We start from the raw sequence: 14,302 nt of genomic DNA, 5'->3' as shown, positions 1-14,302 counted from the left end.
TGACAGACCTGGGACTTATGCACGGATCTTATTTGTGGACTTCAGTTCGGCCTTCAATACCATCATCCCTGATCTTCTCACTGCCAAACTGACTCAGCTCTCCATGCCATCCTCAATCTGTCAGTGGATCTCCAGCTTCCTGACAGACCGGCAGCAGCGAGTGAGACTGGGGAAGCTCACATCCAGGACCCTCACCATCAGCACTGGCGCCCCCCAAGGGTGCGTTCTCTCCCCACTGCTCTTCTCCCTGTACACTAATGACTGCACTTCTAAAGACCCCTCTGTCAAGCTCCTGAAATTTGCAGACGACACCACCGTCATCGGTCTCATCCAAAATGGTGACGAGTCTGCTTACAGACTGGGGGTTGAACAGCTGGCTGTCTGGTGCAGCTATAACAACCTTGAGCTGAACACGCTCAAAACAGTGGAGATGATTGTGGATTTCAGGAGAAAATCCCCAGCACTCCCCCCTCTCACCATCATGAACAGCACTGTGGAAGCAGTGGAGTCATTCAGGTTCCTGGGCTCTACCATCTCTCAGGACCTGAAGTGGGCAAATCACATTGACTCCATTGTGAAAAAGGCCCAGCAGAGACTGTACTTCCTTCGCCAGCTGAAGAAGTTCAATCTGCCACAGGAGCTGCTGATCCAGTTCTACTCAGCCGTCATTGAGTCTGTTTTAAGCACTTCCATCACTGTCTGGTTTGGTTCAGCTACCAAATCGGACATCAGGAGACTACAACGGACAGTCCGGACAGCAGAGAGGATTATTGGTGCACCCTTGCCAACCCTCCAGGACCTGTACTCTTCCAGAGTGAGGAAGAGAGCAGGTAAAATCATCACAGACTCCACTCACCCTGGACACCCCCTGTTTGAACTGTTACCGTCAGGACGGCGACACAGATCACTGGCCACAAGAACATCCAGGCACAGGAACAGTTTCTTTCCACAGGCCATTTCCCTTCTGAACACTTAACATGCCCCCCAAGGCATATGCCTGCAAGTGCAATACTCCCACTATCTAGTGCAATATTCTCTTAACTCAGGTGATATTTATATTTATATTATTCATACTACTCAAAATACTGTAAATATGTTCATAATCTGTAACATGCACTAGACTCCCACTGTCTAGTGTAATATTCTCTAACTCAGGTGATATTTATATTTATATTATTCATACTTCTAAAAATACTGTAAATATGTTCATAATCTGTAAATGTTTATTCAGACTAAACCCAACTGTGACCCCTTTTTTTTACTTTTTATACTTTTTTTTTTTTTTTTTTATATATTTTATTCTTAGAATTTGTATTACTATGTTTCTTGTTGTATTTGTATTTGTATATGTGCACTGGAAGCTTCAGTACCAAGAAAAATTCCTTGTGGGTGCAAGCACACTTGGCAATAAAGCTCTTTCTGATTTTGATTCTGATTCTGATTCTGCAGGCCATGCTTCTCTCAGAGAGGAAATTATCTGAAATGAGTCGGATAAATCAGTGACTTTCTGACTGATTGCATCTAGAACATCAAGTTTTTCGAACACTTGTACAACACTGGCCTTAATCTGGTTAACAACAATGTTCAGCTTACGACATTGTTCATCAAACTTCTCAGTTATGCATTCTTTACCTCCATCTCCACTTCTTGAAGGCTTTCCAGTACTTCACTTTCCTCTGTTTCAACTCTAAACAAGTGAAAAAGCTCCAATTACCACACATACAAAAATAGACAGTTGTTCTATTAAATTATATGTGATGTATCTAACAATATGTACAAATTATTGCTACAGTTGAGGGCATAATATATATCCCTTGTAAAATCTGCAGCAGGTTTACAATTTAAAACAAAAATCAGAGGGATTGTATACAGTTATATTCTACAAAACAATATCTGAACTTAAACAAAATAACCTGTCCAAAATATTTATACCCTGGTTATTAAAGGGATAGTCCACCCCAAAATAAAAATGATCTTGTCATTTACTCACCCTCATGTTATCCCAGATTTTTAGGAAAATAGTCCAACTCTGTGAGTCCGTGTAATGTAAGTGAATGGCAATTAGGGCGTTTTTCCACTGGGTTCGTTTGCTGCGGTCCGAACCCGAGTGCGCTAGTTCCCGGCGCCTCCCGCAGCGTTGGTCTGGTTTCACACTCAATTAATTGTATCGAACCCAGGTACGTTTGCAGTGATCTTACGTCATCGCAAACGCAATCAAACAATGATATCGACAGTGATACGCATGCGCGGGATACTATACTTCCTGAACAAGCGCGCACCCGAGTCCGTGTTGCTTGCACATTAACGCGAACCGCACCACGGTTCGGGAGCAACCGAGCTCAGACCACCTCCTCCAGCTAGTCTCGGGTTCGGTACTCTAGTGCGCACCCGGGTCCGATGACAGCGTTCACATTAACGATTTTTCATGCGAACCGTGCCCCGGTCCGCACTAAACTGCCAGTGTGAAAGCGCCCTTAGATTGTTTTTGATAAAAAAAAAACTACACAACATCACGCAACATCCATCTCATGAATGTGCGTACGACAGTTGGCCAGAAGTGATGGTTTATAGTTTTGTTTTGTATTTTATCCTCGAGATACTCTTTGGCTCCATCTAAAAATAATAGTACAATCTAAGCGAGTGAGCGAACTATCCCTATAGCTAAACTCATGCTGGCAAGGTTTACTAATAAAATGTGTAGTAATAACGTTACCTTATAAATAGCTTCCAGCTGATCCCTAGCGATATCTCTGGCCATTATAGTCAGCCGTTTAGCCCCATGATGCAAGCTGAACTGCAAGAGGTCATCCATATTTATTTTTGCTTCGACTTGGTTAAGAACACTAATGATCTTGCGATTATCCATTGTAGGGTCATAGTAATAAAATAATAATAATGAATTTTATAATATATATAAGATAATTTGTGTGATTCTGACAATTTAGCTCAAAGGAATTATTAATTAATTTATAGGGAATTCGAAAGAATCACTTATTACAACCGAGCAAATGACTCGTTCGCTGTTCATTTGAACTGGCTGTAATTATCAGCTCTGCAACGGATAGCAAGGTAACTTAGTTCAGAAGTTTAAGACATAAAATTCGTAAGCACATAACACAAGTAACACTTCTCTTTAAAATACAAACTAGACTTTATTTATATCAATAAACTAGTAAAATATCTAACACAAACATACGCACACACATTCATACGAGTTGCAGAAAGAAAGAGAGAGTGAGGAAAGAATAAGTTTTAAGAGTGAGATGATGAAATCCCAAGTTTCTATATGCACTTATAAGACCTGATCTGAATGAACCATCACTCATTAATTTAATCCTTCTCTCGTTTCTTAGGCGGGTTATTAAATATATATCAATGCACCAGGTCAGCTTAAGAGTCTGGAGGCTAATTGCTTATTTGCGTTCCTTCTTGGGGATTCCCTTTCGTCGGCGTAAAAAGGGGTTTCCCGTGTTCGTTTGTTGGCTGGTGTCCGCGTGCCTGATGTCTGGGGCGGCCAATTAGAGTTCTCAACGGGCCTGAAAATTACAACCCGACCCGACCCGGCCGGTGGCTTTTAAAGCCCGGACCCGATGTAACCCGACACATCAACATGAATTATCTGACCGAACCCGGCCCGCGGCCCGACGCTGCGTTATATCCGTTATAAACGGATCAACGCATTTATTTATTTTTTCTCATACACGTATTATCATGACCAGCAGACGGGAATTCAAATCAACCTTTAATGTTCACGCCTTTTAACAATACAAACAACTGAAACAATAAACTTTAAATATATTAATAGGCTATATAAATATGCCTTAAATAAAAATCTTCACACAATAATAAATAAAAAGAACTCAAACATGTGCCCAGCCAGCGGGCGGGCTACTTTTCACACCACACAATTTTTGAAGAGTTTTTAAACAAAATAGGCCTAGCCTACAAACATAATCGTATGCTTACTTTTATTTACTTTTCATCAACTCCATCTTCTTCTCCAGGCCAGGCTAAAGGCGTTCACGCAGCGGCGTCAGGTCTGCCTCCGCCCCTCTCCATGATGCACGTTACTCGCAGTAGCCAGCCTTTCTTTACGGTGCGATGATTAATAAATGTTTTTTTTTTTTTTTTTCACTGAGCGGAAAAGATTAAGCCCGACGTCCGACCCGAGTCCGACCCGAGTCATTTGTTTATATTTTCGACCCGAACCCGGCCCGAACCCGCGGGTCCCGTCGGGTTTGTCGGGCCGACCCGACCCGTTGAGAACTCTACGGCCAATCACGTGGTGTGCTGGCGGATAGATGGAGAGTCTTTGTTGCTGGAAAGCAGGCTTTGCAGATGAATTGTGGACCGAAACTTGGCCGCAAAACTTAACTTAGAACCGAGACTCACAACGGAAAAGAAAAGAAAACTAAGAAAAGAAAGAAAATTGAGACGAGAGTAGTTAGATGGCTTGAATGAAGTTGTTTAACCCATGTTCTTCTGATCTTGATTTGGGTTCTTTCGTCTGCACGTTTACATGGTTACTTGTCTGTCTGGTCTCTCCGTCATGGCTTCTCCATGATGGTTTTCGAATCTACTTTTTCATTTTCTCTTCTGCCCAAAGCTTTGTTCGGGTCTAAGATTTTAAACTCAAAATGTTTGTCCAACCTCCTAAGAGAGATCTGACCAATTAGACACTGGCTTAATTTAGGAGGTGGCTCTACTCACTTATTATCGTAAATCATGCGCTATCTGTGATCTCCTTGCTCTCCAACATTAACAGAGAGAACAGATGCCACAGTTTAGACATCATTAGTATTATAAGAATACGAAACATTTTACACAGATTTCAATCAAGCCATCTTTTGAATCAAGAACATACGATCATACTGATATGAAACAAGACACACTTTCATTCAAACATCTAACAGTTATAACAAATCATGACTTATATATGGGATCTAAGCATATTAGACACACATAGGTGGTAGAAACAACATAGAATTATGTAGTTGCATGATGTTTGATTATAAGTCCATTGAAAATTGTTCTGGGGTGATTTTATGTATTGTTATAGGTAAAATCTCAGTTTTACGTGGCTTGAGGAGATTTTACACCTTGGGTCATTCAGAGGTCCTTAAGAAGAAGGGGGTCTGTTTAGTATATCTGTCGTGGGCTCGAGCAGCTTCTGCTGTTATCTTGATCGAGCACCAAGCTGTGCCATCTCTGAACCAATCAGTCTTTCCAAAACTATCAAACGCTGACAACGTTCTTCCTTTAGTTGGGCTCATCTCTTTGAAGCTTGCATGGCCATAAAGTTCTTAGCTGGGGGTTTCGTTGGTTAGCGGAGACTAGCTGGAGCCTGATTTTATGGCTCTGGATTGGTGATTTGGGGTCTGGAATGTTGAGTTCTGTGGGGAATTATGTTTGAACAAATCACCTGGAAGATTCATTTGTGTTTGTTTCGCCCTCAAATCCTACAATTAATAAAAATTAACGTTTGATTCCAATCTTTTAATTTTGCATTTGCTCTGGATGGTTTGGAAATTTAGTTGTGAAGCGTTACACGGGCCGACAAGTCTTCACACATCATGGATTACTTTCCCCAATTCTTGGATACACCAGGGTTGGTAAGAAATAATGAAATGATCTTGATGTTCTAATTGTGTTTCGTAATTGTGATTGACATAATTTCTCTTTGTATTAGACTGAACAAAACTTCACAATGATCTTTGGAGAGGGAATCTCAGGCAAGTTCATTGCAAAATGGCCAACATTCTACAAGCCTGGGATAATAGCTGACTGCAAAAACCTACGCACTTGTGCACATGTGAATGATCTCCAGTCTGCTCAAGAGGAGTCTGATTATGGTGAGTCAAGGTTTTTTTAGGGGTGTGTGGTTCAAGGTTCACATTGTGTGTGTGTTTACTCTCCGCAGTCCGCCGGATCCAGGCTGTATCCAGATCTGATGAAGGACCTGCGCCTGGACGCGACAACAGCGCAGTCCTGAAATGTCAACTAGGCTCTTCCCTGTGAAGGCCTCCATTTACCTCTCTACAGATTGTCAGGATGATTCCGGTTCGTGTGGCTACTGGTTGAGGGTTGATTTGTAGTGAAGGACTGCGCACATATATTCAAATGCACATACCTATAGACTGAACTCTTAATACGCATGTACACGCCATCGGCGTTCTCACTGGTTCGCGCTTTTGAAGTTTGCGCAGAAAGAACTTAAGAGTTTTCTGTTAAAACGGTGTCGTGTTAGCGGCCCCTAAGTTAATAACTAATGATCGTTGCGACGGAAGTGAATCCATCAAACTAAATTTAGCTGGACAATAACTTTATTCTAGAGCTGCTATAAAGCCAAAACACTTTACTTGAATTTCCTATTATCAATGTAAAGCTGCTTTGGAACAATCTACATTGTTAAAAGCACTATATAAATGAAGATGGCTTGACTTGACTTGACTTGTCTGCATACTCATGGGTTGGGGGTGTCAAAACTCTGTACGACTATAGGATGGTACAGAGACGTGGCAGCTATTCTCCTGCTTGTTCATCTCCTACCTCCAACCATCAAAGGAGGGAAGACTGGGAAAATCAGTGCTATTGAAGCTACTGATCATGTGGTCAAGTTCATGAATGTATGACCTAGAAGTCTTCTAACCTTATTGCCTTTTTGATTTGACCGCCAACAGTTAGTCTCGTATAGAGGTACGTATAATACTTTAGTCAGAATACTGAAGTACAACAGGGTTAAAGCGATGATTCACCCAAAAATGAAAATTATGTCATTAATTACTCACACCCATGTCATTGCAAACCTGTAAGACTTTTGTTCATCTTCAGAACACAAATGAATGTTTCAAAAAGCTCATAAATAGATCATAAAACTAATCCATATGAATTGATTTAATAAAAAATGTCTGCGACTTGATCGCTTTATTTGATGAACAGATTTAATTTAGGCTTTTATTCACAGTTATTCATCACATCAGATATGGTACACGGAAGCTGAAGCGTGTTTGCATGACAAGCGAGAACCAATGAGCAGGGACGTGCACAGGAATTTTGAGGGGCAGTTGCTCTGACCTGAAAAAAGGGCCTTGATTTGACCAGCTTCAGCTTTGAAAAGGAACGTTCTACCGTTGCAGTGGACACGGGTAGAGTGGCATATATTTTGATTAGTTTGAATAGTGTGGGGAATATGACGTTAGCATTGTTTTCCTTGAATACTTCGAGCATAGACGTGACTGTCCTCTTGGGACACTTGGAAGACTCATGGAAGACTCTCAGCTCTGTTTGAAGGTTGGTCTCTTCCCCCTGAAGTCCATAAAACTCACATAGTGAATGTGCTGTATCAACACCTTGGCCAATATCCTTCCACTGCTCTGGGTCAGTGAGTCTCTGCAGTGACATCACAATGTCCCGAGTCTTTCCTTCCCCGTAAAATCTTCTCTCAAGCTCCTGTCTCAATCTGTCCAGAAAGGTATAGTATGTCCTTCCCCTGTAATATTCCTCCAAGGTCTGGACAGCATCATCTTCTCTTGCTGATTTGGAAGTGTATTTCAGCTTTGCAGGGACTTTTCTTTGTCTACCTGGAATATTTGTGGGAATGCTTATGTCATTTTCCTCTGCAATTGTTGTGGCAGTGTTGTACATTTGTGAGAATTGGCTGTCTCTCCTCAGTTCCACTACTCGCTTCAAGGCACCATCTAACACAGAGTAAGCAGCAGCCAAGTCCAGGTCATCCTGCTGGAGTACTTTTGAGGCAACTGATGTCTCTATGAACACTGGCGTTGCTATTTCAAGACACAGCAAAAATTCAATATCTATGTTGCTCAACAGCATTTTAGCTTCTCCTGCAGCCAGATCGGGGGGGGTCACACTCTCTCAGATCTCTCAAGTACTGTAGGGCAGCAGGGAGGACCTTCCTAATTGTCTTTAAAGCATCTTCCCTGCAGCTCCACCGGGTGTCTGAAAGCCTCTGTAGTTCAAGGACACGTTGGTCTGGATCCATGGCTTTTTGAGTATCCACAAATGCAGCATGGCGCTTTGTAGAATTGGCAATGAATGTGTACAGCCTCTCAACGACTGTGAAGAAATCCACTAAGTGCTTGTTGGATTTTGCACTCTCAACTAAAACGAGATTTAAACAATGTGCATGGCAGTGCACATATAATGCTCTCTCATTTTGTCTCTGAATCTGGGACTGCAGCCCATTGTAGCGTCCACTCATATTGGCAGCTCCATCATATCCCTGTCCACAGACATCTTGAATGTTGAAGTTGTTTTGCTCAAGTAGCTTCATCACTACATTCTCCAATGCCTCTCCCGTTGTTGATGCCACATCACATAGTTGGACAAAGCGTTCCTTTATAGTCATGTTGTGGACATATCGCACAGCAAAGGACACCTGCTCAATATGTGACACATCAGTGGTCTTGTCCAGCAAAATAGAAAATTGTGATGCTTCTGTCACTTCCTTCTGTATGATTCGTTTCACATAAAGACTGAGTGCTTTTATGAGGTCGTTTTGTGTCCTATTGGACAGGAGAGACACCTGGCACCTTTGGTTTGATGCTTGTTTTTCTTTGACTGCATCAAGATGAAGCCCTATGGAAGGCATTTTCTGCCAAATTTAAATAAATAAATTAAATGATTAAAATTAAAATTAAAACCAGATTAACGCTTTCATTACAGAAAACAGTACGCAAAATATGTGACAAAATTGAGAATGAAATTAAATGATTTCATTTTCACAGCATTATCCCTGTCAAATTGAAAAATAAAATGCAATTGGTGATTTCACATTTCATTTTCACTACAGTCTCGAGGCAAGACTGCCGATATTAAAATGAAAAGCCAAACGTGAAAAAGAAACTACAAATACAGTTTTTACAATGCTCTTTAGTAACGCTCACGCAATAATAGTGACACAATTCAAATACAAATGTAAATTTTCGTTTTCATTTTAATTCCTCTTTTATTTCACAGTTTTCATTTTCGTTTTCATTTTCAAAGACAACCTGCATGCAAATTCTATGTTAATGAGTGGGTGTGGCTTATTCTAGTAACGGCGCTAGAGACACGCCTTCTGTAAAGCGAAGTCGTCGACGTCCCGTGTGCATGAGTTGAATGTGTGAAACGAAATTATTTAAATGTGATTATATTGTAATCGAGACGACGAGATATGGCGAAATCTGTCAGTGAGCTTTTGCGGGGAAGCTGCCGCAGCATTAGAACATGGAAACAACCAGCCTGACCATGTTAGTTATGATGTTAGACTCAGACTAGACCATAATCGACGATGAGGTTCATTCATGTATTAGGCTGTTTTGGAAATTCAACTATTTGGGTGTACAAAGGTCTTAGTAACACAATTTCTACAACAATTATAGCCAGACATTAATACCCGCTAGCTTTAACCGAGGACCTCGGCCAATGTTTCATATTCGCGTCGTGCCTAACAACGCCCTTCAGCCGTTATCCGGCAAAGCTTTAAAGCATGAGCAAATAATGAACTTTTGTGATTGCGTCCTGTGAGTGTGACTCTTCCGCTGCATTAACATGTGATGTGAATGTGAATGAGTTTTACAGTATTGGGACTGAAGTGCAAGATCTGCAGCTGATAGAATGTGCGCTGTAGCACGATACTACTATATTTTAGTTTACATGCTTATTTGGTTTCCACAACAATGCTAGTGAGTAAATCTACTGAAATGGCCACCATAAGATGAGAAAGCAGAGTCGTTTGTCATGGTTGTAAAAAAACAATGGCTATCTGAACATCTTTGCCAAGCGCAAACCAGTACAGAAGTAATCAATAAATTATCGGGGAGGGTCATGCCTTTTTTCACAATCATTTTGCAGGGTCATAGAAAAATGTATTGCTGGCGAAGGAAGGGTCAAGTCTATTTTGACTATAAATCTCAAAACTCCTCCGGTAGCCCATTAAATAAAAAACGAACAGTCCCTAATGATATATGATTTGTCTACATTCTTCAAGCAGTCCCTTGTATTTTCCATTATAAACATACATGTGTATTTGTAATTTAAATGATTAGCATAAGTAGCCTTTAGCATCGCATATTTACGCCTCATACAGTGATCAGAATCCCCATTGGATTGCAAGGAAGTTACTTCAAACACTCGCTGATGTCTGAAAGTGAGTTTTGAGCTGAAAAGTGTTTAAAATGTTGAGGTTAGCTGGTAGCCTGGTATAGTAACATGGGAAATGAGCACCGGTGTTGACCGTCTCCTGACTCAGGTAAACTCCGCCTTTGTTCATGACCACTCCTCAAGCACCAGTTGGCCCGCTTTGGACAAAGGTATTTGGTGGGCCAAAACACCCTGGCTGTTGGCTTCGAGGAAGCTCTAACGAAGGCCATATTAAGCCCCAGAAGAAACTGTGGAAAAGCAGCTATTGTACCCGTTTCTAATTCACAGCAAAATGAGGATCCTCCTGTCTCTTTTCCGACTCCTGTTGACAATAGGCAGCTATTCGATATGTGTAGCTTTATTGTTGCTCAGACACAAGCATCTGGAGTTTCTGAAAGTATTGTTCAATGTTTAGTTGGTTCTATGGGGGAACTTGTAAGTGATGTTCATGCTCAAGCACAAGATGCTGTTCTCTTAAATGTATTTCATCAGAGGTACCTAAGCAAACCCTGAACAAAGTTAGTGTTTTTAGCTGCTTGAAAATCCCTTCTCTCTCCTCAATACAGAAGCAAAGAGATAGAAACCAATAAATGGAAAATCGTTGAACCAGTAAAACATATTCTCGGTGGGAGTTACAATGTGTGCAGAGATAAAACTACAGGTGTATACAGCCAAGTTTCTGACAGTGACAAATTTATGTTTGAGCCCATTTTAAGAACTCTCGAGTCTCTGTTCTCCATCTCTGAACTTTACCACTGTTTCCAGCACGTAAAGATTCATCAAGACATTAATGATGGTTCATACTTCCAAAACCATACATTATTTGGACACAAAGAACATTTTAAAACTGCTAATCCGCTCGGATCAAAAAAAGGAATACACAAACTTGGCTGTGTTTACTTCATTTTAAGAAATTTGCTCTTCAAGATCAATTCTGTTTCGATGAACGTTCATCTTGTGGCTCTTTTTCATTTAAGAAATTTCATTTTATTTAATTCAGGACTCATCCTCCAGCCTCTCGTTGAAGATCTAAAAACTCTTGAGACAGAGTGGATCTGTGTACCCCTTTCAGATGCTGCATTAAAGGGTTCTGTTATTCAGGAGACCATTTAGCTATGCATTGGACATTTTGGTATGGTTGAGTCATTCAGTGCAACCTACTGTTGCCGATTTTGCTTAACTGACAAAACAAAGTTTCAGTCAGTCTTCAGTGATGATGACCCAGACTTGATTCTCTGCACAATTTGAACTCTATTCAGAACATTGCAATGCTCTGGCAAACGATCCCACTTATGTGTTTAGTGATAAAAGGACTTGTCCTCTTAATTCATTGCATTTTTTTCATTCTTCAGACAATTTTGATGTTGACATTATGCATGATTTATTTGAAGGGGTTGTACAGTATGAGTTGTACAGCTTCTATTTCAGGACCTAGTTACAGACTTAATTTCTGTAAACAGCCTTACAGAATGGATATGAAAGCTTTTACTATGGATACATTGAGAGAAAGAACAGGCCAAGTGGAGTCAAAGTTGATGATGCCAGCAAGCACCTTGGCCTCAATGCCATTCAATTGTGGTGCCACCTGCGCAATACCCCTTTGATTTTCGGAGATCTAGTTGACCGAGATAGTTATTGGATTTTGATAATACTTTTGATTCAAATTGTGAACATTGTATTCTCACCAACTGTAACAGATGGTATGACCTATTTTTTGAAGCATTTAATTTTTGATCATCATAAACTTTGTAAGTCTATGTTTCCAGAAAAATGTCCAAATGTTCCAAAGCATCATCTGATGATCCATTATCCTAGGTGTATTGGGAAAATAGGTCCACTAATACATATGTGGTGTATTGGATTTGAAGGTAAACAACGTCTTTAAGAGGTTTGTTAAGAATTAAAAAAATATAATCAAAACACAGAAACATCAGAATCCATTAGCCTTTCATTGGGATTTTTATTTTAAAATATTTCAGTTTGGTCCTGTTCATGAGGTCTCTACTTGCAGTCTGAAAGGCAGTGAGGTTTTAACTGAAACTTTCAATGTGGCAACTATCTCGACGACTTCTTGGGTAAAACACTACAGAACTGAATACCAAATTGGAATGTATGTTTCCTCTGCTGTTGAAAATGAGATGCCTGTTTTTATTAAGATAGTTAGCATTTGCATGCAGTCTGTATTGAGAAGGTTGATGTTTTTACCGTCATTTATTTAGCTGACCTGATATAATACCGACCGTATTTCATATGGCAATGATGAGAGTCATTACATTGTGCCATATTGTTGTTTTGAATCAGAGTGCAATTACCTGCAAAAGTTTGACTTCAATCTTCAGTCTTAAATGTGAATGTTAATGTCTGGATTATTGAATGTGATTGAAAAATGTGGAGCTTAATAAAGTGTTTTTGAAACATTGTCTGCCATTTGTCTTGAGTAGGGATGGAAGCAACCCCAGAGGTATTGGTATTAACACCCAATAGTGTTATTGCTAAAGAGTGTTTTAAAACTTGAAGCTGTTGTATTCACACTTGTTTTGGTGACAACGTATCACTCATTAACACTGCAATTTAACACTAAAACCAGTGTGTGGTAAAAACAACAATGTTAAGTGTGTAATAGTACTAACGTTTAAGAATATACAGTATTGAATTAACAGAAAATTGGTGTTAAAAATTTAACACTTTCAAAAGGAACACTGCGTAGTGTGGACACATATAGACACTTGTCTGGTGTTAAATTTGACACTGTAAGTGTTGATTTAACACTGGGGATTTTGCTGAAATAGTATGTGACAAAAGAAGTATGTCCAAATTCACAGTACTCATAAAAAGAGTAGGCAAAAAGGGGGTCTGCATAGGGGTGTGACGATAACCGCATCACCGCAATATCGCGTTAATGAGATGCCTACCGCGGTGTGAGGTCATCACCGCACTTTTTTTTGTTTGTTTGTTTTTTGCATATGAAAAGTGCATATGGTGTGTGATATGAACTATAAACACATTAATATTTGCTTATAATTTACTGTATTCTGCGAGTCCCATGTTCAAGTGCTTCTGGAGAAAAAAAAAAACGCTTCCTGCGCAAGGGAGGGACAGTCCGTTAAACATATGGGGGATTTATTTTTTTTGTGTGTGTCTGATTATTATTAATTAACTGCTAGGTTTCAGTAGGCCTACTTGTGATGTTTACAGATAATGTTCAATTAAATACAAACAAACACAGGCATAAAAGACAAGCATAACGTGAACAGTTGGAGTTAGATTTTAATTGCAAGTAGCGATCTCTCTCATGTGGTATAGGCAATAACAGTTGACGGCGCTAGCCGAATGATTTAAAAAATAGCCACGAATCTAGTGTCTAAGCCAAATACTGTGTCGCCTTTGAGGCAGGTGACAATTAAGGGGAAGCCGGTGAATTTGGACAAGGCAATATGCCGTATTTGTCGCACAAAAGTATCTGTCTCGCGAGGAAATACCACTAACTTAAGACCACATCTTAGAAAAATTAACCATCCTGTGGCGTTTGCTGGACTTAAGTGCAGCACACCTACCTTAGGTCGGCGACACACTGGCTGCGTGGCGTGTCCGTTTTTATTTCGGCTCCCATGTTAACAGGTTAGAGCTTGCACACTGCCTGCGTGAGCCGCGCGGAAAAAAAGCGTGCATGCTAGAAATAGAACCGACGCCTATTTTTCACGCAAGCCTGTTGGAAGCGTTTCCTGGCAAAATAGAATAGGAAAAAAAAATTTTGTATGTCATTTTGACATGAATACATATTAATAAATTACATTTTGATGTTTGAAAGTTTAGGTTTTGACATAAATGCAGATATAAATGTAATAAAAAAATATATTATCGATTTTCAAATATTGCACCTGTCAATACAGAACGAAATATTCTGTAGCCTATTTTGCCATCCGACGCTGTCTTTGCTGTTATATATTTATGTTTAACATTAAGTATAGGCCTTCCACAACTCTCTCCCCATATGTCGAATATATCACCAATGAGGCTTATATCACCTAGCAGCAGCAGCGCTGTTTCTGGTGTGCAAAGACATAAAAAAAAAGCCACGCAGCTGACACGCAACAGAAACGCCACACCAAGCAGCCAGTGTGTCGCCGGCCTTAATAGTTAATTATTAATATTTACAATT

The sequence above is a fragment of the Leuciscus leuciscus genome, assembly GCF_965113295.1.
Source record: "Leuciscus leuciscus genome assembly, chromosome: 6".
NCBI lineage: Eukaryota > Metazoa > Chordata > Actinopteri > Cypriniformes > Leuciscidae > Leuciscus > Leuciscus leuciscus.
This window is presented reverse-complemented; position numbering follows the sequence as displayed.